Source organism: Heterocephalus glaber, unplaced genomic scaffold, assembly GCF_053883595.1.
Source record: "Heterocephalus glaber isolate CG9 unplaced genomic scaffold, H.glaber_assembly_v1.0 deba00001538, whole genome shotgun sequence".
Taxonomy (NCBI): Eukaryota; Metazoa; Chordata; class Mammalia; order Rodentia; family Bathyergidae; genus Heterocephalus; species Heterocephalus glaber.
This window is the reverse complement of record NW_028258333.1, coordinates 28543848-28570476: the sequence shown is the minus strand read 5'-3', so window position 1 is coordinate 28570476 and position 26629 is coordinate 28543848. Positions and strand designations below refer to the sequence as shown.

Sequence of the window (26629 nt, the reverse complement as noted above, 5' to 3'; positions counted from 1 at the left end):
TATTTATTTATTTTTGGTACTGGGAATCAAACTCAGGACCTTGCACTTGCCAGGTAGGCATGGCACCACTAAGCTAAATGCCAGGCCCAATAACAAGTTATTTTGAAAGTAGGCCAGTAGATATACACTAAAACATATTTATCAATTTCTTTATTCAGAGGTCCACAATTTGATATAAAATTGGGGAGTCTTAAAATGACACAGACTGTCTCTGGAATATTCCTACTATTGTCTCCTGAAGACTGCTCATATAGTGCCTTTCTTTCAAGATAACACCTGAAACAGAAAGAGAATCCACTGAAAATTTTAAAACACCCAAGAACAGATATGTAACCTTGTACACGTCAAAAAACAAAATCGTATCTCTACCTCCCAATATACATAAAAGTTTAATTTCAGATACAAAGAAAGAAGTATGAAAAACAAGTTTCTAATTTGACCTTAAATAAAATGTGTCTGAAAACCTTTATGTGTTTTTGATGAAAGTTTTCTTTAATGTAGTATTAATATTTAATATGTAAGGATGAATGACATCACAAATATAGGCTGAATTTATCAGACACAGGTATTATTTGACTTCTTGATGATAGCCATTCTTTTTGAAGTAAGGTGAAATCATATTGTTTTAATTTGTGTTTCACTAATGTCCAGCAATGCTGAGCACTTTTTTTTCATGTATTAATCAACCATTTGTACTTCAGAGAAGTGTGTGTTCATTTCAGTTCCTCATATTTTTATTGGGGGGTCTAATATTTTTGAGTTCTGTTTATATTTTAGATAATAGTTCTCTGTCTGAGGTGTAGCTGGCAAAAGTTTTTTCCCATTCTATAAGTGGTCTCTTCACTCTGTTGGTTGTTTTCCTTGTTGAGCAGAAGCTTTTCAATTTGATATAATTCCATTTGTTGACTCTTAACATTTTTTATGCAATTGGAATTCTGTTCAGAATGTACTTACCTACACCTGTGACTTCAAGAGTTTTACCTACGGTATGGTATCTTCAAACAGGTTAAGTATTTCTGTTTGAATATTTAGATATTTGATTCATTTTTATTTTAGCTTAAAACACAATGAGCAACACAGGTCTAGCTTTAATCTTCTCCATGTGGACAGCCAGTTTTCCTAGCACCATTTATTAAAGAGGCTGTCTTTCCCCCAGCATATGCTTTTGGTCCCTTTGTTAAAAGATCAGATGAGTGAATATACCTGGGGTTGTTTCTTTCTGTTTTTTAATTCATTAAGTTTATTGGTACATTTAAGATATAATATGATGACATTCATCATTGGAAATTTGTACCTTTATGTGATATATCTTGGTTCTTATTTTTTCCCCATTCCCCTGTCCTTCCTTCAACCTCTCCACCCCTCCTCTACAAACACTTTGTTTCTGTTTTTTCCTTTTCTCATATTTATTCCTTTCCCTTGTTTCCTTTTCCCTACCCCTCTTACTTTTGCTTTGGACCTTTTCTTCCTATTTCACACTATCTATTATATATTTTGGTCCTCATTTACATTTTCAGTTTCTCAAACCAGAGAAACTGTTGGGTATTTACACGTGTGTCGTATTTATTTCACTTAAGAGTATGGCCTCAATGTGCATCCATTTAGCTATAAATGTCTCTAGTTTTTCACTCTTCATTGCCGAGTAGTACTTTATTTTATAGAAAAACCACATTGAAGAGTTTTTTTAAAGCAGGATCCTAAGAACACATATAAAAAGAGTAAGATTTGACTATATTAAGGATTAACCATCTGGTACAATGAATAGTCCCAAAAGAAAAAGACTACCAATGGACCTAGAGAAAAAAATGTTTGCAATGTGTACAGAAGAGAGAAGTTCAGTATGAAGAGTCCATTAAAATAATTTTAAAAAAGAAAATATTACTATAAACAGAAAAAGGGAGAAAAACAAGAACAAATAATTCATAGAACTCAAAGAAACAAGTGAGTAGAGAAATGCAAATTAAAAGCAAAAACATGAAATTCCACTATTTACTCATTAGACCAGTTAAATATTTTTAAATGAATTGCATTGGCAAGGCATGGAAGTTTTTATTAACTGCTACAAGGAGCTTAAATTATTACAGCTTTTTTGAAGGATGTTATTAAGGGATTTAGTAAACTAAAAAGGGCATGTACAGTAACTTGTGACACAATAATGAAACTATTTATATAAATCCTAAAATAATTCTTATGAATACAAGAAAATGTGTATAAGAATATTAACTACAGAATTGTTTATAGCAATAAAAATTAAAAGCAATATATCTGTGGTGGTCAAAAATCACTCTAGATGCTGTTGTTTGATTCTACAACTAAGGTCAGCCTTCCCATAGGCTGCTCACCACCAGTGAATTGAGGTATAGGCAGGGTTATTCCTGTGAAATGTGGGATGTTTCTAAAGGCATTTTTTAAGCAAAGACTTTCTATAAACCTTGAAGAAACTTTCTTAAACCTGGGCTGTAGTCTGGCTTTAACTTTACTTTCTCTTCTTCCTGAGCTGATGGTTCTTCCACCCTTCACCCTTCCAAGGCTTCCTTCCTATGCATTTTTCCTTATAGGTAACTTCAATAATTCTGCCATATGGCTGATACCATCATAGCACCTGCTCATTGGAAATCATCAACTAACATAAGTGGTACCGTAAGTTTTCTGAGAACAAAACAATAAGATGAGAATCTGGGACTGTCTGACTCGCTGTGTGGTGGACAAAGGAGATATTGTCCGAAGTGGAATGTGGGGAACCAGGTCATGATTCAGTGCTACAAATTTCACTAGTGGTGACTTGGGAAGGCTTAATATATCTTTGAAACATAATGACTCAGAAATGTAAGAGATATTGGTGGTTATGAGGATGCTTAAAAGATAACAGAGGTGATTGTCTACTATGCCATTCTGCTGATACCTTACAGTTAATGCGACTCTGGGTTCCATTAACAAATGTTAGAGGTTACTTGTGAGAGCCAAAGGATCTCACTGGTAACAAAGAATCCTATATGTTACAGACTTTATGATATATTTGAGCAGTGAATAGTTGGTATTTTGAGTTGTGTAGCTCCACAGATGTTTCAATGCTTAGCTAAGGCACAACTCTTACCACAATAAACCCTGGTTTTGAAAATCTAGGACTCTGAAATCTTTGATGGGGACACAAGGACTGATGTGCCTATAGATGCTCGCTCTTTCTTTCTTTCTTGCTTGCTTGCTTGCTTGCTTGCTTGCTTGCTTGATTGCTTTCTCTCTTTCTTTTTTTTTTGTACCAGGATCAAACTCGGGACCTTGTGCTTGCGAGGCAGGCAGCAGAACCAGTGAGCTAAATCCCCAGCCCTAGATGCTGTTTCTTCAGACTCCCCTGAAATCCCATAGTTTACAAAAGTGGGAACACCTCCATTATAGGAGCCATCACTTTTTCTGTCCTGTAAAGCACTGTAGATGTCTCTCTTTCACAAGGGACCAGGTGCCCACCTTGAGGAGCTACCCCTACCTACTTCTCCTGGCTGTTTGGCCAATAAGTGGAATGACTTACCTAGGGAAGTGGTGTGTCCAAAAAGGAAGGAAAAATATTATGTGTAAATGTAGTTACAGGAACTAGCTAACCTGTATTGGACAATCCCATTGGACTCATCCTGGGAATTTTGAGGATGAATAATGAAAGGCGCCAAAATGTAGCATGATGAAAGCAATAATTTATTGATTTAGGAATAGTTTCTCATTCACAGCATTTACTCCTCCGGTGATGGGGAAAGTCACTTCTAGGTAACCTTTAGAGATTTGGAAGAAGTGACGACCAATGTTGAGTAAAGTAGAAAGGCCCAAATGGTCTTGGAAGGAATGAAGAGGCCGTAGAAAGTGGGAAAATTAGAACAGATGTATTATATTAGGTCAAGAAAGCCAACAGAACCTTTTGTTTCCCAAGGGTTAAAAGGACATACCATTCACCAAGACCATCAAGAATGCACTATTGAGAAGTATGTCAGCGAATGTTACCACAAAAAAAAAAAAAGGGTAGTAGATTTCATTTGTAGGTCATTGTTAATGGTAGAAGCACTGGTCACAGAGTTAGACTCATTAATGTCATGGGGTGGTAGGGCCTGAAGTAATAAAAGCCAGCTGAAAACATAAATGTGGAGCCAGGTAATTGAAATCACTATATGACCAACAAAGTCATAGAGGCAACCAAAAGGGTTTGCCTGGCAGGGAGTTGCCAAGATTGCAGATAGAACATGTCACACCCAGAGGCAGATGACGAACAAGGGTGCTGCTTGCCATATACAACAGTAATGCCAAAAAAAAGGGTTCTGAAATTCTTACTGAAATACAACTCCCAGTGGGTCTATTGTGATTATTTCCCCAGTTCCAGAATGAATAACTGAAGTTCTCATACTTGGCCCTGGAGTTATAAGGTCTTCTCCAAGTGTCACTGTCTGTGCAGTAAGAGTCATTTTAGTGGAGAAGCCCAAGAACAACACTCTGAAGCTGCTCTCCAACCTGACTGAAAGAGGAAAAAATAATATTGCAATTGAGTCGCACAGTGGAGATTAGTGCTTTCATTAAAAACCTAAAGATGTACAAGTACAGGTCCCTATTCTATTTTTTTTCAGTTTGCCAGTTTGGCCTCAAGAGAAACTGGATTGATCCTGGAGAATTGCTAATGAGTAGAGCAGCTTAACCAAGTAATTGCCTCAGCACAGTGGTGGGACTGGGGTGGTAAGGTGGGCACCACCACTGGAACAGGCTATAAGGGCTCAGATACATGGTATGCAGGCATTCACGTGGATAATGCATTATTTTTTCTCTGAATCAAGAGAAAGGATTAGAAACTACATTTACATGGAACAGAGAGAAATATTCATTTATGGCTTTGGTTCATGGCTCTGTTAATTCTTCTGCTGTCTGTTTAATATTGTCTGAAGTGATCTGGATGAGCATATGACACCACACCACACAGACCCAATATATCAATGATTCCATGTTAGTCAGACAAGGTAAGCAAGAGGAGACTAATATGCTGCAGGCCTTGCAAACATACACATGTTGCAGAGATGGAAGATAAACCTTCTGAAGATTTAGGTACCTACTATTCAGTGAATAATCAAGAGTTCTGAGGTCCGGGGCAAGATGTGATATTCCACACAAAATAGTAGCCAAATTACAGTGTCTCCCACCATCACCACAACCACAGGGAAATAAGTACAGTTTGGTTGGTCCCTATTAGTTTTGAACTCACTGTGAGCTGGTTTTCATTACCAAGGATTCCCAACTGGATAACTGATGAGTGGTGAAGTCATCAGCTGAGCTAAGAAAGATGCCTGGAGGGGGAGCTGCTTGAAGGGAGAGGGAGACTTGGGGGCTGTAATGCTTAGAGCCTCCAAATTCAGATGAGGAGCGGTCTTGAGATGGAGCAAGGTAAACTACAGATGTGTCAAATGGTCCTATCTATGTACAGAAGAGAGTTGTTGAGGTAGGAGCCTGAAGAGCATTCTTCTCGAATGACACTGCTTACTTAGAATGTGTGACCATTTTTGTAGATATTGATGTAAACATTGCTTATTTACCTTCTGTCCTTACTAACCTGGAAGGAATGCCATTTTTATTGACAATTTAAAGCTGCTTACTCATTAATGTAGATATCCTTTACTCATTGAGATGAGATAAACTTATGAAAACAGCCCATATAAAGCAACTATTTTTCAGTAACTAAAGGAAAACAATCAACTCACAAAAGATGGTGGCTGTGCTGAAATCCAAATATAACTAAATGACACTAGGTTGAGAACCCTACTTGTCATCATATCATATCCTGTAAGTACTTTATTTATATAATGTGAACATCCAATCTATTCGGTTTTAAAGTGGTCAAAGGATCTTTTCAAAAAGTAAAAGGAAGGAAACCAGGGAAAAGGGTTGGAGGAAGACTTCCACAGTACATGTTGAGTCCATTATATAAATAAGGATTTAAAAGCAGGAATAAAAAGTAGTCTTATTCACACAGTCCCCAAGTTATAACATCTATACAGAAAAAATTTAGTAAAAACAGAGCATGACCTTTATGAGGAAAGTAAAAAAGTATATTTAAAACATAAGAAAAAACCTGAACTAAGGACCAAAACTTGTGTTCTTGGATGAAAAGTATAACATCACTAAATACCAGTGCCTTTTATATTAATATAATATTTTATAGAATTCCAATCAGCCAATTTGTGTGGGCTATTAAAGTGATTTTTTTGTATATCCATTTATTGGTACATTTTAGATGTACAATATAATGACAATCATCATTGGAAATTTGCACCTTTACATACACTCTTGGTTCTTATTTTTTCCCCCTTCCCCTGCCCTCCTTTCAACCCCTCCATCCCTCCCTATTTACAAAGACTTTGTTTCCTTTTTTTCATTTTCTCATATTAATTCTATTCCCTTCTTTCTTTTCCCCTACCCCTCAATTTCCCCTTCCCTTTTGCCCCTTTTCTTCCTATTTCACATTATCTACTATACCTTTTAGTCCTTGTTTATACTTTTAGTTTCTCACACTAGAGAAACTATTCGGTATTTACACATGTGTCCTATTTATTTCACTTAAGCATATCGCCTTGATGTGCATCCACTTAGCTATAAATGTCTCTAATTTCTCATTTTTTATGGCTGAGTAGTACTCCATTTTATTTTAAAAAACCCCACATTTTCTTTATCCAGTCTCCAGTTGATGGGCATTTGGGTTGTTTCCAAGTTTTAGCTATTATAAACTGTGCTGCTATGAACATGGGTGCACATATATCACTGTGCTGTGATTCTTTTAATTCTTTGGGGAAGATCCCCAGCAGTGGAATAGTGGGGTCAAATGGGACTTCCAGTCCTAGTTCTTTGAGGTATCTCCATATTTATTTCTACAGTGGATTCACCAGTCGACACTCCCACCAGCAGTGGGGCAGGCTTCCTCTTTCCCCACAGCCCACCAGCATTTGTTATTGGTTGATTTCATGATAGCAGCCATTCTTTATGGAGTGAGGTGGAGTCTCAGCATTGTTTTCATTTGCATCTCTCGAAAGACCAGTGATGCTGAACATTTTTTCATATGCTTATTTGCTATTTCTACTTCTTTGTCTGAGAAATGTCTGTTCATTTCAGATGCCTATTTTTGGATTGGGTCTTTAAATTTGGGAGGTCTGATTCTTTTTAAGTTCTTTATAGATTTGAGATAGTAGACCTTTGTCTGAGGAACCACTGGTGAAAAAGAGATCCCATTTGTTGTTTGTTTGTGCTAGTTCATGGGCAACTGAGGTTTTGTTCATGAAGTCTTTTCCTACCCCAATGTCTTCAAGTGTTCTACCTAACCTCTGTTCCAGCCGGTTCAGCATTTCTGTTTTAATATTTAGATCTTTAATCCATTTTGATTTTAGTTTAGTGCATGGTGAGAGATATAGGTCTAGTTTTAGTCTTTGGCAAGTTGAAACCCAATTTCTCCAGGATCATTTATTAAATAGGCTATCTTTCCACCAGTGAGGGTATTTGGCTCCTATGTCAAAGATGAGGTGGCTGAGTGTGTCTGGAGTTGTTTCTGCATCTTCTAATCTATTCCACTGATCCTTGGGTCTGTTTCTTTGCCAGTACCACGCTGGTTTTATCACAGGAGCTTTGTAGTATAGTTTCAAATTGGGGGTTGTAATACCCCCTGCCATGTCTCTGTTACCTAGAATTGCTTTTGCTATTCTAGGTCTCTTCTTGTTCCAAATGAATTTTTGGATTGGTTTCTCAAGGTCTGTGAAGTATTCTGCTGGGATTTCAATTGGGATTTTATTGAATCTATATAGCAGTTTTGGAAGTATGCCCATTTTCACTATGTTGATCCTTCTTACACAGGAGCAAGGAATGTCTTTTCATTTTCAGTTATCCTCTTCAATCTCTTTTTTCAAAGTGCTATAGTTTTCATAGAAGAGGTCTTTGATTTCTTTTGTTAGATTGATGTCTAGGTATTTCAGTCTTTTGGATGCTATTGTGAAAGGAATTGTTTGCCCTATTTCTTTTTCAGTGAGTCTGTTGTTCATGTAGAGGAAAACTATTGATTTTTGTGCATTGACCTTGTATCCAGTTACTTTACTGAATTTGGTTATTAAGTCTGGAAGACTTTAGGTGGAGTTCTTGGGGTCTTCTATATAAAGTATCATGTCAGCTGCAAATAATGACAATTTGACTTCTTCATTTTCTATCTTTATTCCTTTTATTTCTTCTTTCTCTTGTCTAATTGCTATGGCTAATGTTTCCAAGACTATGTTGAACAGGAGTGGTGATAGTGGACATCCTTGTCTTGTTCCTGATTTTAGTGTGAAGGATTTCAGTTTTTGACCATTTAGTATGATATTAAGCTGTTGGTTTTTTACAGATGACTTTTATCAGATTGGGGTAGAGACTACCTATTTCAAGGTTTTGTAGGGCTTTTGTCATAAATGTGTGTTAGATTTTGTCAAATGCTTTTTATTCATCTATTGAGATGATTATATGGTTTTTGTCCCTGGCTTGATTGATATAGTGTATTATATTGATTGATTTGCATATGTTGAACCATCCCTGCATCCCTGGGATGAATCCCACTTGGTCAGGGTGTGTGATCTTCTTGATGATCTTCTGCATTCTATTTGCCAGGATCTTATTAAGGATTTTTGCATCTATGTTCATTAGTGAGATTGGCCTACAGTTCTCTTTTTTGGTTTGGTCTTTCTCTGCTTTGGGGATCAAGGTGATGCTTGCTTCCAGGAATGATTTTAGGAGTATTGCTTCCCTTTCAATTTCGTTGAAGAGTTTAAACAGTAGTGGCAGTAGTTCTTCTCTAAATGTCTTGAAGAATTCAGCGGTGAACCCATTAGGACCCGGGCTTTTCTTGGTTGGTAAGTTTTTAATTACGTTTTCAATTTCATTGATTGATAATGGGTTGTTTAGAATTTTCATATCTTCATTTAACTTTGGTAATTCATATGTACCTAGGAATCTGTCCATTTCTTCTGTGTTTTCCCTGTTATTGGCATATAGGTTCTGGAAGTAGGTATTGATGATCCTATGGATTTCTGCTGGGTCTGTTGTAATTTCACCCTTTTCATTCCTAATTGCATGGATTTGGGCCTTTTCTTTCCTTTTTCAGATAAGCCTGGGTAAGGGTTTGTCAATTTTGTTGATTCTTTCAAAGAACCAACTCTTGGCTTCATTGATTTTTTGTATTGTTTGCTTAGTCTCCATTGCATTGATTTCTCCTCTGATCTCTATAATTTCCTCCCTTGTATGAGCTTTGGGTTTGTCCTACTCTTCTTTTTCTAGAAGCTTGAGGTTCAGCATCAGGTTGTTTAATTGGACTCACTCTGTTTTCCTAATATAAGTATTCATTGCTATGAATTTTCCTCATAAGACTGCTTTCATTGTGTCCCATAGATTCTGATATGTTGTCTTGTCAGTGTCACTTATTTGAACGAACTCTCTGATTTCTTCTTTAATTTCCTCTGTGACCCATTGGTTATTCAGAAGTGTGTTGTTCAATTTCCATGTATTTATGAAGTTTTTGCAGTTTCTTTTGCTATTGATCTCCAATTTCATCAGACTATGGTCTGATACTATACAGGGAATAAATTCAATTCCTTTGCACTTACTTAAGCATGTTCTATGAGTGAGTATGTGGTCTATTTTGGAGAACAACCCATGTGCAGCTGAAAAGAATGTATATTCTGATTTTGTGGGATGAAACACTCTGTAAACATCTGTTAAGTTCATTTGTTCAAGAGTTTGATTGAGTTGTAGTATTTCGTTGCTTGTTTTTGTCTAGTTGATCTATCTATTTGTGACAGTGGGGTATTGAGGTCCCCCAGTACTATTGTATTAGTGCTTGTATTCTTTTTCATGTCCATTAGTATTTATTTTATATAGTTGGGTGCACTAGTGTTTTGTGCATAGATATTTATGATTATCATCTCTTCCTCTTGGATTGTTCCCTTTACAAGGATATAGTGTCCTTCTTTGTCTCTCTTAACGAGTGTGGGTTTGAAATCCACTTGACCTGCAGAGACGATAGCTACTCCTGCTTTTTTTTGGGTTCTCATCACATGGAGTATTGTTTTCCATCCTTTAACTTTCAGTCTGTGAGTTACTTTTTGAATTAAATGTGTTTCTTGTATGCAGCATATTGTTGGATCTTGCTTTGTGACCCATTCTGCCAGTCTATTTCTTTTGATTCGTGAGTTGAGACCATTAACATTGATGGTTATAACTGATACGTATTGTGTTATCATTGTCATGACTTTTTCTTTTTGTTTGATTCTCCCCCTTTGCTTTTAATTTCTTGTCATGCCTGGTGGATTCATTCTGCTGGGCTTCTTGGGTTTGTGATCCTCATTGTCTTTTCCTTTTTGTCCAAAATTTTTTGGAGTGCTGGTTTGGCATTCATGAAGTTCCTAAGGCTCTCTTTTTCATGAAAGTATCTTATTTCACCATCAATTTTGAAAGATAGTTTTGCAGGGTACATCAATCTGGGTTGGAGGCTATTTTCCTTTAGCACTTGAAATACATCACTCCAAGCTCTTCTTGCCTTGAGGGTTTGCATTGAGAAGTCTACTGTGATTCTGATGGGCTTTACTTTGTATGTGATTTGTTTCTTTCCTCTAACTGCTTGTAGAACTTTGTTTTACTGTTGGGTTTCTGGAATCTTAACAATTATATGCCTATGTGTAGATTTTTTTTGATCAAGGCTATTTGGAGTCCTATATGCCTCCCTTATGTGTGTGTCTAGTTCTTTTCCCCTGCTTGCGAAGTTTTCTGCCATTACTTCTGTGAACATGTTTTTAATGTCATCTGCACTCTCTCCTGTTTCTTCATTGATTCCAATCAGGCTTCTGTTCGTCTTCTTTGCATCATCTAGCAGCTGTTGGATTGATTTCTCATGATCCCTTTCAATTTTAAACAATTTTTTCTTTACCTGGTCACTAATTGCAATCTTATCTTCTAAATCTAAAATTCTATCTTCGCATTGGTTCATTCTGCTGCGCAGACTTTTGATGGAATTTTTAATCTCTTGGAAATCTGTTTGCATCTGTTATATGGATTCAACTTGATTCCTGTGTTGACATTTCACCCTCAGCTCCTCTATTTTTTTATCTGTATCCTCTCTAGATTTATTAATCATGTCTTGCTCTATGGGCACAATCTTTGCTGTTATGTGAGAAATTATTTCTGATTTCATTTTTTCCAGATCCTCTTTCATTGCTAGTTCAGGGAGTCCAGGTGGTTGAGTATCAGAGTATACCATCTCGTTTCCCTTTGGGGTTGCTGTAGGTGATCTGGAAGTCTGGTTCTGTGGCTTGTTTATGTTTCTTCTCATTTTGCCTGGGGGGTGGTGGTGGTAGTGGTGTGGTGGTTGTGTGTTTTCCTGGCACCCATGTGGCTCACGTCGTCTTTGCTGGGAGCTTTAGTATGCCTACCTGGCAGCCTCCTCCAGGCTGGGAGCCATGGCACATCTGCCCAGAAGTCTCCTCCATGCTGGGAGCCATGTCACACCTATCCAGAAGCCTCCTCCTGGCTTGGAGCTGTGGCACAGTGACCTGGAAGTCTCCTCTAGGCTGGGAGCCATGGCATGCTGACCTGGAGGCCTCCTCTGTTCTGGGACCTGTGGCACGCCTACCTGGAAGCCTCCTCCAGGCTGGGAGCCATGGCACACCTACCTGGAAGCCTCCTTCATGCTGGGAGCTGTGGCATGCTGACCTGGAAGTCTCCTCTGGGCTGGGAGCTGTGGCACATTGACCCAGAGGTCTCCTCTGTGCTGGGAGCTCTGGCATACCTACCCAGAAGCCTCCTCCAGGCTTTAAAGTGATTTTAAATTACATATGGAACACATTGTCTAAAAATATTCAAGATAGTTTGGAATAAGTATTGGTGAAGGAAATTAGCATTATTGATAATTAAAAATGTAGTAAAATAAAAGCATATACTATTAAAATTTATTTTTATTGAAAAAATTTTATAATTTTTATTATATTACAAATATCATTTTAAGTGCTTTACAAACATTAACTCATTTAAAGTCTTTAAAGAATTCCATGAAAGAGATGCTATTATTTTTCTTTCACATGTGAAATAACTGAGGTATTAGCACTGCAAGTTCAAGGCCAGCCTGTACAATGTAGGGAGATTTTGTCTTAAAATAAAAAAAGCTGGAGATGTTGCTCTGTGGTAGAGCACTTGGTTCAATCCCTAATATGGAAAAGAAATTACATCCCCAAATATAGTGCCATCTTTCTGAAGATGCCAGTAGCATCTCTTTCCCTCTCTCTCTCTCTCTCTCTGTATGTCCATGCATGTGCACAATCAAAGTAGTTGTAAATAAGTTAGCATTACAGACATTAAATGCAGAATAGTGGAGCTTTTCTCTTTCTCTTGGATAATTTGTTTTCACCTGCAGCACTAGTATCCACTCTCCATCCCTTGCTCTAAAGCCAGGAAGCCAACCTGTATAGATTGCACCAATCCACTTCTTTTATTTTCTGGGTCCAGCTGGTTTCATTCAATGACAGGCATAAGTAAGAGGCAAGAGGTCAAGAAGAGTGACTGGTCTGAGTATTTTTTCCCTTGGTTTCCTCTGCTGGGTTGATAGTGGGATGTAGATGATGACCCTTGATGTCTCATGTTTTCCATGATTTGAGCTCATTCGAATTCTGCTCACTCCAACACTTCCTCACTTTCTTGCTTCCTCTCTCAGATCTGTCAGAGAAATAAACTCCTGTGATTTTTTTCTTAACTTTTTCCACATCTTTGTAAATAGTTTCTCAATCACTTCTCTATAAACATCCAATTCTTATCCATCCCTCCCTGAAATCCCTTACAAAAGTTGACAATTGAGTTTTCAACACTATCTTTTCATACTTTCTTCTCCAGTGAGATAATCCCTTTTTGAACTTCAACCATTAATTTCTTACCAACCCCATGTTTTATCTGTTCTAGGTAACATAACATCAAAATTATGGAGGTATGTTTAGGTATTTACAGAGAAAGAGAAGAAGAAGTCACAAAAATGTAATTATTGCTACCTGTTTGATGTTCAACAGTTGAATTCCAGGGGTGACTAAATGCTTGAATGTGGCATGCTGTCCATGGAGATAAAATGGGGAAAACATTTTAGTTAACCTGATCTTGGCACTGACAGTGTCTCTCCTAACCAGTTCTAGCTGACTGATGCTCTAAATGAGAATTGATACGGAACACATTTGCTTAACAACTTACACTTTCTAAAAATTGTAACTGCAGCAGTAAATCTTACTTCAATGCTTTTGATCAAGGAAGAAGACAGGTGTTATAACAGGGCTTGCAAAGGATAGTGATTGGAAGTCAGATCTAATCAGCTTCAGAAACAAATCTTAGATGCACTCATTTCTATAGAGGATTTATAACAACTTGATCAATATGTCTCTTTTCAGTTTGGGATTTTGTGGTCTCCCCTGTGTTCTAAAAGCATGTGATAATTATTAGGCTTTGCTTCATAAACTCTATCTAGAAGATACCAGTATCAGAACAGCCTATTCGTTGCTTTGCTAAAAATTTTAATAGTAATGAGGAATCAACCTTTATAATAGAGATTTTTATGGATTTCTACTAGGTATGCCAGTACATCTGTTAAACTTAGGCAATGTACCAGAAAACTTAACACATGTGTAATTAAATCCTTTTAGTCATTTTTGTATGACCTTAGGATGATTAGTCCATTGAAAAATAAATTGCATAAGAAATGTTTCATGTGGGTAAGGAGAAGGTGGGGGATGATTGTTTTATAGAACTCTAACAATCTCTTTATCATTAGCATTTGTGGATGAGAGAGTTTTTGCACAGATACTAAGTGAGGGAGCCTGTAGAAAAAAATAGGAGCCAAGGTTTTGGCCAGCTGGGTAGGCATATAAAGATGGAGAATCAATTTAACTCAAATTATTGGTGGTAGGAATAATGCATCTCACTCATTGTCAAAGGAATATCCAAGAGCTAATAAAATTTGAATGCTGCCCACACTTCTTTTCCACTGGCAATTGTTGTTTCTTCTGTTATTTTGGCAACAAAATAGAATTTTCATTGATGGCAGTTGCTGTTACTTCTAAGACCATCTGGCCTATAAAAACACTGTACAAGCCTTCAAACTGAAAACGCTCCTAGAAACACTTGCCTTTTGTCAACTCCCGCCACATTTTCTTTGCTCCTTGTGGTTTACTAAAAGAGAAATGACATATTCAAGATATATACACATGAATTCTCATGAAAAATAAATTAAATTGTTATTTTACTATTAACAAGCTACAATTCAAGATTTTACAGCCCCCTTTTTAGAGCTGTCCTAAATCCTTTTAGATCTTGACCATTTATCTTTCTGTATCATTACCTCTGTTTCTGTCTCTGGCTCTATTTATAGCCATGCTTTATCCTTCCTGTTTGATATAGCCTAAAGATAGAACACTTTCCTACTGATTTTCTTTGTCTTTACCTCAAAGTATGGTTCATGGACTATCTGTATCAGAAACATCTGAGTGACAGTGAAAAAATGAATATTATTGGGCCCCACTTCATATACATCAAATTCAAAACTCAAAATTGGGATCAGATTTATATATAAAGTGAAATTAAGAAATCTTTCACCTTGTTCTTGCTCTAATCATCTGTATGATACAGTGTAAGATACTTGACCTCCATGAGTTTCATCTTCCTTGCCAGTAAAGTATGGATAACATCTTGTAGTTGTAAGAACAAATATGAGGGTGAGTAATATGAACATACTTTGGAAAACTTCATTTACTCTAAACATATAAGGGATTCCAGCAGCTTTACTGTACATTATTGAAGTAGTTTCTCTGCTTTAACTTGGTTATCCAGAACAGGAAAGTTATTCATTTTTGAAAGACTGCCATGAACTCACTTCTTGATCTTGTATTCTGTTAGCTTTTATCCACATTTTTCACTACCTTAAAGCTCTGCCCATTATGGTCACTGTAGTTTCGTCAAGTCTGCATGATCTATGGCCAATTTTGCAGTTCTTAAAGAAAAAGGATGCATTTCCCAACTTTTTAGTCCCTTTTCTCTTTTCTTTTCAACCTTTTTTGCAACTATAAGAGCCTTCACTTGATGCCTTTCATTTCAATCTATAACTCAATCTGAAAACATATTTAAATTTTTCAGAGTATCCCTTGTTCTAGTGTACCTTTTCATCTCTTTAGTCTTTGGAAGTTCCTTTTTGCTTCAACTTCAGTCCCAACTTTGGTTCCACTTTGAATAAAAGCATGAGGGTCCTCTTGGTTCATGTAATTTTGTTCCTAGACTTTCAGAAACACTGTAAGCAATTGGATGATCTCAATCTCTTCTCTTCCTTTACTCTAGCTGTTGCCAGCACCCTAAGCAGCCTGGATATATCTTACTTTCCATGTATATTCTGGTTTAATATTGTGCAGTGATTTCAGCACTTACTGTTAACGCCACTGTTTTCTCAGAAAGATGGTGCCTTATAAAAAGGCTATTTATTATAACTTTCTGGTAGCTAACCACAAGAGAGGTAGATGGTGAATCTCTGAGGTCCATATATATATATTTACCCTTTGAAGTTCAGGACTAAACCAAGAGTGCTTCAGGGGGTTGAGGCCAGATCAAAGAGTGATTACACAGCTCAGAATTAGGTTTTCAAGGTCTTCATGCAGGAGATTACAGCGGTGACTCTTTTTGTATACTTACCCTTGATGTTCTTCAGCTTCTTCTAAACTACTTCAGGCTTAGTGGGGACCAAAACCTCCTAGTTTTTCTTCTCTGACCCAAGGTAAAGCCCCATTCCTTGACTCTCTTGGTTCATGGAGAGGTTGTTGCATTCTCTATGGGAATTTTTCTGCATTTCATTCTAGGAGAACCCCAATTCTAGGAGACCTGATAATCTGCAAACATTTTGCATATGTTTCTCCATAAGGACTAAAAGAGGCAAATTTAGGGATAGTCCCAACTGTCCAAGAGTAGCACAATGTGTAAAATATGCATATTATAATTCACTGTGGTCTTGGTTTATGTAGTTACAAAAATTAGTTTTAGTTTACCTGTCTAATATTTAAATGAAGCAAATGTGAGCCAGGAAAACAACAAAAAAAGTAAATCATGTAAAAGTCAGAAAGAAGCACATAGAAGATATTCCTTCTATTTTCTCTTAGTTTGGCCTGAAAAGGAATTGATATTAGAAGGAAAAACCCAGAGTGTCACTAGTAAAAGAAGTCTGTCTTGTCATGGTCTCCTGGGCTCCAACTGTGTGCAAATGCCTGAATCCATTCTAGCAAAGTCAAGCTTGTTTAAGTAAATGACTGAAGTTTAAAAGAATTGAAATGGCTTGATGACTGTATTGTCATTTTGATTTTCTTTTATCAGACAGAATAAAATTTTAAAATTAAAGATTAATCAGTGAAACATTAACATAATTTAAGAATCAAGTTCATGGAGTTATTAGTCCTAAGAATTTGGATGGGAACTAGAGGATCTATAAGAACACTGCTTTGGGGGGTCTTATGGGAACTGTGGCTTGCTTGTAACCAAAGAATACAGCAAATAAATCACAAAACCACAGGGAAAGGAATGGAAGAAGCTGGCCCAAGTAACTGTGGAAAAGTGTTTTTACTGTGTAATGTTAAGCTAATGATAAAAGAGTTGTACACAATCTTGTAGTTATCGATCTTGTTCCTCATAAGAGGTTGGATTAAGAATTCTGAAACTATTTTTATACTGCAATTTATAAATAAACATTAACATTATAAACAAAAAGAGACAGATTTTTCAATGTCAGAGATAGAAGTTACAGCTAAGGAAAGGATAAAAGGATGAACTCTGGAGAGGTGAATTGGTGTCAGAGGCATCAATATTGACTTGTTTAAAAATATATGTATGTATACAGATAAATAAGTAAATAAGCAAAACCACATTATTTTAATGTACTAAAAAAGGCCAGAATAGTGAAACCCTAGTCTCAGTGAACACATCTAACACAAAGTCTCATTGTTTAAATATCACTCTGCAATAAAAGGAACCACAACTCCTTGGAGAAGTAGTTTATTCCACACTGATTCAGAGGAAACATAAAATTAACCTAAGTGTTTTGTAGTATCTAAAACACCGTGCTAAAAAAGACTGTGGCAAATCAAATGACTACAAGAACCAGCCCAAGAAAGTTCCCAATGGCCAAATTTAAAACAGTTTGAGCAAACAAAATCATGATAGTACTGGATTGTAATCTGAGTCCCACCCCACTACCTCTTTGTGATCCTCTGTGTCCAATCTTCATTTTCTTCTTCACATAGCAGGTGGTGTGTTTTTTTAACTGCAATTTAGGTAACATAATTTCTCTGATTGTTATCCACCTATATTTTCCCATTACGTGCAATAAAAGTAAATCCAAAATTAAATCCTTTTGAAAGACCACACAATCATACAAAATCATTCTGTTGCTTACCTCTCCATTATCTTCTTGGACTTTTGTTCTTGTTATTCCCTCTTCCTGGAATGTTACTTCTCCAGACTGTTTTGTGGTTTGTTTGTCCCTATCATTTAGACCTTGGGTCAAATATAAAATAACCCTTCAGAAATTCACAAAAAAATTGGCCCTTTCCTGTCCACTTCTATATTATTACACAGTTTTCTTCTACTGAGTTATTTTTAAAATTTTTATTAGTATATGTTTGCAGTACATATATTCCTTTTGGAGAGGTGGTGCATGTATGTAGCACACCTTAATTTCTTTTTTCATTCCTTTTTCCTTCCCTTTCTACCCCTTCCCTCCATCTTTTGATGCCTTTCTCATTTGAGAAAACTTTATCTCCTTACTTCTTTTTATCTTTCCCTTAATTTGCTCTTTATTCATAATTTGGGTTTCTCATATAAGATAAATCATGTGATATTTAAGCTTGTGTGTGTGATTTATTTCACTTAACACTTTGATCTCAAAGTACATCTATTTTCCTACAAATGACTCAAACGTATCTTTCTTTATGGCAGAGGAGTACTCCATTGTGTATAAATACTACATTTTCTTTATCCATTCATTTGCTGATGGACATATAAACTGTTTCTAAGGTTTAGCTATTATGAATTTGTGCTGCCATAAACATGGATATATGGGTATCACTGTAATATGATGTCATTAACTCTTTAGGGAAGATGTCTATTGGGAAATAGCTGGATCAAATGAGATTTGTATTTTTCCTTTTTTTTTAGAATCTCCATAATGATTTCCATAGTGGTTGTACTAATTTACATTCCCACCAACAATTTAGAAGGGTTCCTTTTTTCCTGAAATCACACCTGCATTTGTTAATATTTGATTTCTTGATGGTGGCCATTCTGTCTCAGGTAAGATTGAATCTCATGTTAATTTAATTTGAATTTTCCCAATAGCCAGCGATGTTGAACACTTTTTCATGAAACTATTGGCCATTTGTACTACTTTTGTGAAATGTCTGTTTCATTTGTCCATTTTTTTGATTGGTTCTTTTATTGGTGGGATCTAACTTTTTTGTTTTTTATATGTTCTAAATATTAGCTCTCTATTTGAGAAATAGCTGATAACAATTTTTCCCCACTCTGTAGATTTTCTTCATAGCACTTGCTACCCTCTGTAACAGCCTTGTTTCCTTTTTTTGTTTTGTTTTGTTGTATTGGGGATTGAACTTGGGACTTTGCACTTGCGAGGCAGGTGCTAGAACCACTGAGCTAAATCTCCGGCCCCTTGTTTCCTTTTTATATGACTATTTTCTTGAAGTATTCCTTTGAAGATAGGTATTATACATGTCTTATACACTACTGTGCTTCCAATGACCAGGACTGTATCTAGCAAGAGTTAGTGTTCAGTAAATATTTCTTAATGAAAATAAGTGAACTTGTGAATGAATAAGGGGAATAAAAGCTTGCACACTTGACTTGTCATTTACTAACAGTCATATGAGGATGACACAAGGGCTAATTTATATGACATACAATAAAGGTCTTAAAGATAGGGTTATTCTAGTTCATTTGAAGGATTGTTAAATCCTGATTGAGCAGACCAAGGGAGCATAATTTAAATGATGCCTTAGAGTCTAAGTAAAACTGTAAAGCTTATGGGTGCAAATTGGGACAGTAGATTGCTCTTTACATTTACTCTTCCAGGGCAAAGCTCAACAGCAAAAGTAGAAGACGGCAGAGTGGAAGATAGGAGCCAAGAATGCAGGGTTTGTGTAGTCAATTTAGAAGCTTTCCACCTACTAAATCATAATTGTAGGTATAGAAATGGAAAAAAAATGTTGAGACAGAAGAGGAAAATTGATACAATTGAGGGTAAAATAAATAGTTTTATTTAAGAAATGAGAGTGAGTGATCAGAGAGATCAGAGGGATCAGAGGTTAGGAGAAGGGCATGTGGTAAAAACTCATAATTTTTATCAGCCCTTTCAAGTCAATTTTGCAACTACCAAATCTGAACATTCTCTGGTAAGAATTTAAATAGAAGGATTGCAGACATGAGTGAGGAAAGATACACTCAAGAATTCGAAGTTGGTCAACAGGGCAAAAGAACAAGTTGAGGAGCTCTGGGAATCGAGTTTGGCAACCAGGGAGCTGTTGCTGACCTCGCTGGGCAGAGCTGCAGAGCAGCGCTGGTGGCAGATGTCAGAGTGCAGTGGGATCAAGAGTGTGTGGTCAAGCGAGGGAGGAAGTGAGTTTAGCTATGCACTCCAAGAAGTTGGTAAGTGGAGTTACAGAAAAGTTTTCTTGCTTTTTTTGTTTTGCTTTGTTTTTGGTGGGGGGACAGGTAGCCACTGAAATCATTTTATGAAAATGAGAAAGGGCATGTATCTGCACCTTAAGTGAGTCATCACCCAGTTGCTTTGGTGGCAAATGTGCTCAATGTGAGAAAGTTTCCCTTGTCACAAATGGAATGAGAGAAAGTAAGTAGTGCCAGCTCATCTAGCCTATTACACTTAGTAAATCGGGCTCATCTATTTCTACACATCTTTTATTTTCTTATTTTTCCCTTCATATTTACTTTTTTATTAAGTTTATTGGTACATTTAAGGTATACAATACAGTTACATTCATCATTGGGATCTTGTACCCTTACATGATGTATCTTGGTTCTTATTTTTTCCCCATTCCCCTGCCCTCCCTTCACCCCCTCCTCCCTTCCCTATTTACAAAGGCTTTGTTTCCATGTTTTTCTTTTCTCATAGTTTTTCTTTTCTCTTCTTTCCTTTCCCCTACCCCTCCCACTTCCCCTACTCCTTTAGACCTTTTCTTCCTATTTTACATTTAGCAATTATACATTTTGATCTTTATTTACACTTTTAGTTTTTCCATATTTACTTTTAAAAACTTTCACCTTAGGTATTCCAATTAAGAAAATGATTTTTTTCACCCATTAGTCCAGATAACTGGAGGGGTGAAGGAGAATGTATATGTATGTGTTTAAGGGAAACATGAGTGACACTTCAAATGATTTAGGGTGGATGGGAAGGAGAGAAAGTGGGAACCCAGAAGAAGAGGTAGGGTCAACTTGGTCAACTGTTCCTTTCTTACTTTTGTAATATTCCTTGCTATGGAACATAGATAAGCTAATTGTTAAACTTTGGTGGGGCTCTGTACCTTATTCACACTTTAGACATATTCCAATGTCTGGCTTTTTCTTTTGAGTACAGAATCTGAGAGGCTGCATGTGGCTTTTCCCTTCTCTGTCCATCCTCTCAGTATCCAGCATGAGATCACGTGCTTCATATTGCCATGATCAAAATTCTCAGCAGCTCTACATTTCTGCTGCATATTGATTTATACAAATGTGGCTCAAGGCACTTTTAAGACATGAAAGGCTGAATCAAGCATGACACTAACTCTGCATCTAGTATGAACCCACTTAAATTAATAGCTTGGGTCTGGAAATTATGTTACTTTTGCCCAACACACAAGCCAATAGCTAATGATTTCAATATGGCTCTCAGTGGAGATGGCTGGAGAAGAAAGTCACTGAAAACTCACTTCTAAACAGCTAAAGTAACTGAAGGAAATGTCATTCAATCAGTTAAGAAAGTAGTGTTTGGCACCTAGCACTTACTAGGTCCTTGGAAGGTGGATGTTGATCATCAAAAGATAAATAATAAACTAGTTTCTGTTATCAGTGTGCTCTACCCTAGAGGTGTGGGGAAGAATCATACAACTCAAAGAAACAGATTCGGCAACCTAGTCTCAGGTCTAGAGGGGAGCAGCCATTTGTGACCTCCACAAATCACATAAGAGATATTGCTATCTGTTTGGAGACTGCTGTAAAAGTCAAGAGGACAGTGAGAGAGACTTGGATATAACAACTTTTGTCTACTAAATTGTTCTCCCAAGCAAGATACTAGTAAAGCCTTCAATGTGATTATTGTGTGGTAGGGACAATTGTACACAAGGAACACATCAAGATGTAATGTAAGTTTTGAATGGTGGGCAGAATGGAAGTGGGAGAATTTATGAAAACTGTACAGTGGTATCTTAGTATTATCATTAATTGGTTCCAGGTGGTACAAAGAGTATAAAAAATAATGAGTACCAAACAAATTGTGTTGTCTGGAACGGGTAGCTAGTCATTAGACAATCCACATCAACAAGTTCTAGTTTGCACATTGGGTACTAAATACATGATGACTAACCAGGGTTCAAAATAACTCAAGTAGTAACTTGATGAGTTTTTTGTTTGTTTGTTTGTTTTTATTTTTTGTTTTTTGGTTTGGGGGTGTTGTGGGGTTTTTTTTGTTTTGGTACCGGGGACTGAACTCAGGTCCTTGTGCTTGCCAGGCAGGTGGCAGAACCACTGAGCTAAATCCCGGGCCCGCAACTTGATGAGTTTTAAAACAATGGAGTACAAGGTATGATGTATCTTGAAAATGTAATGAAGAAAAGCACAGAGAAATTGTGAGGTAATCCAGCAGAGAGAGGACATTTCTTTGCTATGTGCTATTTTTCTTCCTTTACTTCTCCTTTGTGCCAACCACTATTGTTTATCAATTTTCTTGTGGAATCACGATCAGTTTATTTGATTCATTATGTGGCTCCTTTTAATTGTGCTGATGCCAAATGGCTTTTGACTCAGCTATAGGTCCTTTTTGAATTCCAACATTTGACTATACTTTGGGATACTTCTCTCTCTGTCTGTGTTTCTCTCTTTCTGTCTCTGTCTGTCTGTCTGTCTCTCTCCCTCTCTCTCTCTCTCTCTCCCTCTCCCTCTCTCTCTCCTTCCCCCTCTCTCTCTCCCTCTCCCTCTCTCTCCCTCTCCCTCTTCCTCTCCCTCTCCTTCTCACTGATACTAGGGATTGAACCTAGGACCTTCACATTGAGCTACATCCCTAGCCTTTATTTTAATTTTTTACTCTTGAAACAGGGTTTAGCTAAGTCACTAGATAACCCAAGCTGATCCATCTGCCTCAGCCTCTCAGAGTAATGGGATCATAGACCTGAAGTACCACACCTGGAAAAAAATATTCTTTTTTTACTGATTGAGCTGAGTTTTGCTAAATTCTGCCTGTCAACAGTATTTTATTGCTGACAACTGTGTACCAGAAAAACTAAGATGAGGTGATAACACTGGATAAGAAGCAAGTGGAAAAGGTGCATTTGGTTATAAGCTGGTAGCTTTAGGCAGAAAGCCTCAGTATGTCACCTCATCAAAATAGCTGATTTATAAAGGTAAATTTAACATTATGTCATGTATATATGCAAAATCCAGGATCAAACTAGGTAATATAGTTTGCTAATATTCTCTCTGAACAAAGACCAAATGTTAAGCAAAAAGTTTGCACAATTTTCAACCATTTGTTTGTGTGTAATTTTTCTTTTTTTGACAGCCAGGGTATTTAAGTTTATTCTTTAATCAAAACAACTAGGCTAGCTAATTCTAGACCTGCATGAGTCCTATGGAACCTCAAATTTTGCTCTGCTACCTACAAACCAGTTTTCTTATTTCAGGATTAGATTTTAATGCCACAACTGAATATCAAGCATTGTTCTCCTTTTCTTCCTACCTGTCAACTTGTCCAACTTTTGAATATTTTCATATTATAGTTGTACTTATTTGCAGACTGAAATGTTTTATTATAGGCTCCCTGCATTATTTAAATAGTAAATGAAAGATGGAAAATTGATTACTAATATTAGCAATAATGTAATTAAGGCTAAGATGAAGAAAACATGAAGTGGACCAAACAAGATGTTTCTTCAATGTGATTTGAATGCATATTGTTAGTATACTATTTGATTATATGTTTCATTTTGAAGGAAGAAAAAATGTACAGTCTGTGAAAAACTGTAAGATGTTGAAAATTATATATCTAAAAGTAGAGTGTTATTATAGAGCAAATAGAAATTTTTGGAAGTTTTATAGAATGAAATTTCATATCAATAAAACATTCCATCAATTTTCTAGAGCAACTGACAGACATTTACAGTATCAAAAAGATTATAAGCTTTCTTCAGACTCTTAACCAAGAAGATGAGAATGCAAGGCAGACTTTCTTCTGTCAACTTCATTGCAAATTACTAGTAGAAGTCCCATTTTTCTTTATTAAATGTTTTCTGTTTGTTAACAAGACTTCTGTTAAACTAAAAGAACTAAAATTTGTGGTAAGATATTAATTTATAAAACTGATTTTTGCAACATATTGTTATATTTATATTAAGGTGTTAAAAAACAGTGCAAAGATTTTATTCCTATTTTTCTATTTTCTCATATTAATCCCATTCCCTTCTATCCTTTCCCCTAGCCCTCCCACTTCCTTCCCCTTTGCCCCTTTTCTTCCTATTTCACATTACCTGTTATACATTTAGTCCTTATTTACACTTTCAGTTTCTCACACCAGAGAAACTATTCGGTATTTACACATCTGTGTCCTATTTATTTCACTTAAGAGTATTGCCTCAATGTGCATCCACTTAGCTATAAATGTCTCTAATTTCTCATTTTTTATGGTTGAGTAGTACTCCATTTTATCAAAAAAACACATTTTCTTTATCCAGTCTCCAGTTGATGGGCATTTGGGCTGTTTCCAAGTTTTAGCTATTACAAACTGTGCTGCTATGAACATGGGCGCACATATATCACTGTGCTGTGATTCTTTTAATTCTTTGGGGAAGATCCCCAGCAGTGGAATAGCGGGGTCAAATGGGACTTCCAGTCCTAGTTCTCTGAGGTATCTCCATACTGATTTCCACAGTGGTTGCACCAGTCTACACTCCCACCAGCAGTGGAGCAGGGTTCCTCTTTCCCCACAGCCCCACCAGCATTTGTTATTGGTTGATTTTGTGATAGCAGCCATTCTTTCTGGAGTGAGGTGGAATCTCAGCGTTGTTTTCATTTGCATCTCTTGAATGACCAGGAATGTTGAACATTTTTTCATGGATTTATTTGCTATTTCTACTTCCTTGTCTAAGAAATGTCTGTTCATTTCAGATGCCCATTTTTGAATTGGGTCTTTAAATTTGGGAGGTCTGATCTAGGGAGGAATGGAGGGGTTGAAGGGAGGGTTGGGCAAGGGTGAAAAATAAGAACCAAGAGACTATGTAAAGGTGCAAATTTCCAATGATGAATGTCATTATATTGTATACCTAAAATGTACCAATGATTAGAATGAATAATCAATAATGCAAAATAGGAAGAAAAGGTCCAAAGGGGTAGGGGTAGTGGGAGGGGCAGGGGAAAGGAAAGAAGGGAAAGGAAAAATGCTGAGAAATGGAGAAAATGGAAATAAAGTCTTTGTAAATAGGGAAGGGTGGAAGAGGTGAAGGGAGGGCTAGGAATGGGGAAAAAATAAGAATCAAGATGCATCATGTAAAGGTACAATTCCCAATGAGAAATGTAATTGTGTTGTATACCTACAATGTACCAATAAAAGAAGTTAATAAAAAAAAACAGTGCAAAGGAATTTTAGACTTAATTTTTGTTCTCTGAAAATAACTTTCAATGTCTCCCTACTAGATGCCCCACTTTCAACTGCATTCCCTGGGAAGCTGTCTGTATAAAAGCACTAAATCATATCTAAATGAACTCTGTGTTCCATAAGAACACAATATTATACTGTATTTAAAATTTTCATTCATAGAGTCACACCATTGGGTTATACCTTTCATTGCAATCTGGAAAATAGAAATGAAGCCTGTTATGTTTCAAAATTGAAGCAAAAATCTTAACTATTGGATCGTCATTTTTCTAAAAAATGAAAAATCTTAGAGAATACACATGAACATGATCATAAATAGTAATAATTGTTTGATATTATTGTGTCATTTGGTATAATGCAATACAATTTTAAACATTTTATATAAGCTTTCTGGATATATATTTAACCATCTAAGTTTAATATTTTTCATGTCTGTTTTTAATAGATTTTTACTACTTTTATTTTTCTAATAATATTTTTACAACTTTTAAACTAACTTATAAAGTAAGATTTAATAAGCTTTTAATAAAGATATGAGGATTTCCCCTAGGAATAATAATTATAGGCATATAATTTTAGAGCTTGGTTTGGCAACTTTGATGTCTTTTAGTCTCTGCTGTTTTTTGTGAGACCAAAATTGCTCAATGAGTGAAAGGAGAAAAGTGAGATGTTATGTGCTTTGGTTTATTAGTGACTTTATAGGTGTTGCTAAATGATTGGTAAGCTTTTCCTTTTCTTTTATTATGAAATATTTCAATTGTGTCAAAACTCTCCTAAAATGTTGTTTTTGAAGTAGACATATATCTGAAAGAGACTATATAAAAAGTATTGACATATTTATTTAAGAATTTTTACTTTAAAAATGTTATGGAAACCATTGAAAATTTTTAATATTTCTCACAGATTCACTTCTTTTCTTAACAAGGTGCAGCTGGTTTCCTGTAGTTAGTGACTTTTTATAACTCATTTATGTGATATAGCTAAATGGGTGCATATTGAGGCCATACTCTTAAGTGAAATAAATAGGACACACATATGTAAATACCGAATAGTATCTCTAGTGTAAGAAACTGAAAGTATAGCTTGATGTTTTTAAATTTTATGTAAACTAAGTCATCCTGTAAGTAGTATTTTTCAATTTGACTTTTTTTCACTCAAAATCACTTTTTTTCAAGGTTGATGTATAAAATACATACTATAGACTAAATGATGTTCCCCCAAATTCGTACGTTGAAACCTAATCCCTAATGTGATAGTATCAATGGCATGATCTTTAGAAGATGATTAGGCCCAACAGATTCTGTTATCACAAATGAGATTAGTGCCCTTTATAACAGAAGCTTCCAAAGTGCAGAGGATACAGGGAGAAGGCATCACCTTTGAAATAGAGAACAAACTCTCACAAGATATTGAATTTTCTAGAATCTAAATCATGGACTTCCCTACCTCTTGAACTGTAAAAAATAAGTTTCTATTGTTTTAAAATTATTCAATCTAAGGTATTTTGTCACAGAGGTCTGAACAGACTGAAACAATACATGCAATTCTAGTTTTTATTTTTTAAATGCTGTGCAATATCCTATTGTATAGTATTAGCATAATTTTTATGAATTTTTCACTTTTATAAACAGTTTCTACAAACATTTCTATACATGACTAATTATACATATTATATCTTAAAAA

The 26629-nt window shown here is 36.1% G+C and overlaps 1 long non-coding RNA gene across 2 annotated transcripts in view; it reads left to right on the top strand.

Moving 5' to 3' along the window:
- Positions 1–26629, top strand: part of LOC147824531 (uncharacterized) — a 69318-nt gene that overhangs the window by 31180 nt on the left and 11509 nt on the right. The window contains exons 3-4 of one of the 2 annotated variants that reach the window (XR_015442300.1): positions 18229–18363; positions 21813–21883. This is a non-coding gene — a long non-coding RNA (uncharacterized LOC147824531). Of the gene's footprint in view, positions 1–18228; positions 18364–18560; positions 19732–21812; positions 21884–26629 lie in introns of those variants that run through there. The other variant, XR_015442299.1, reaches the window with a different exon arrangement.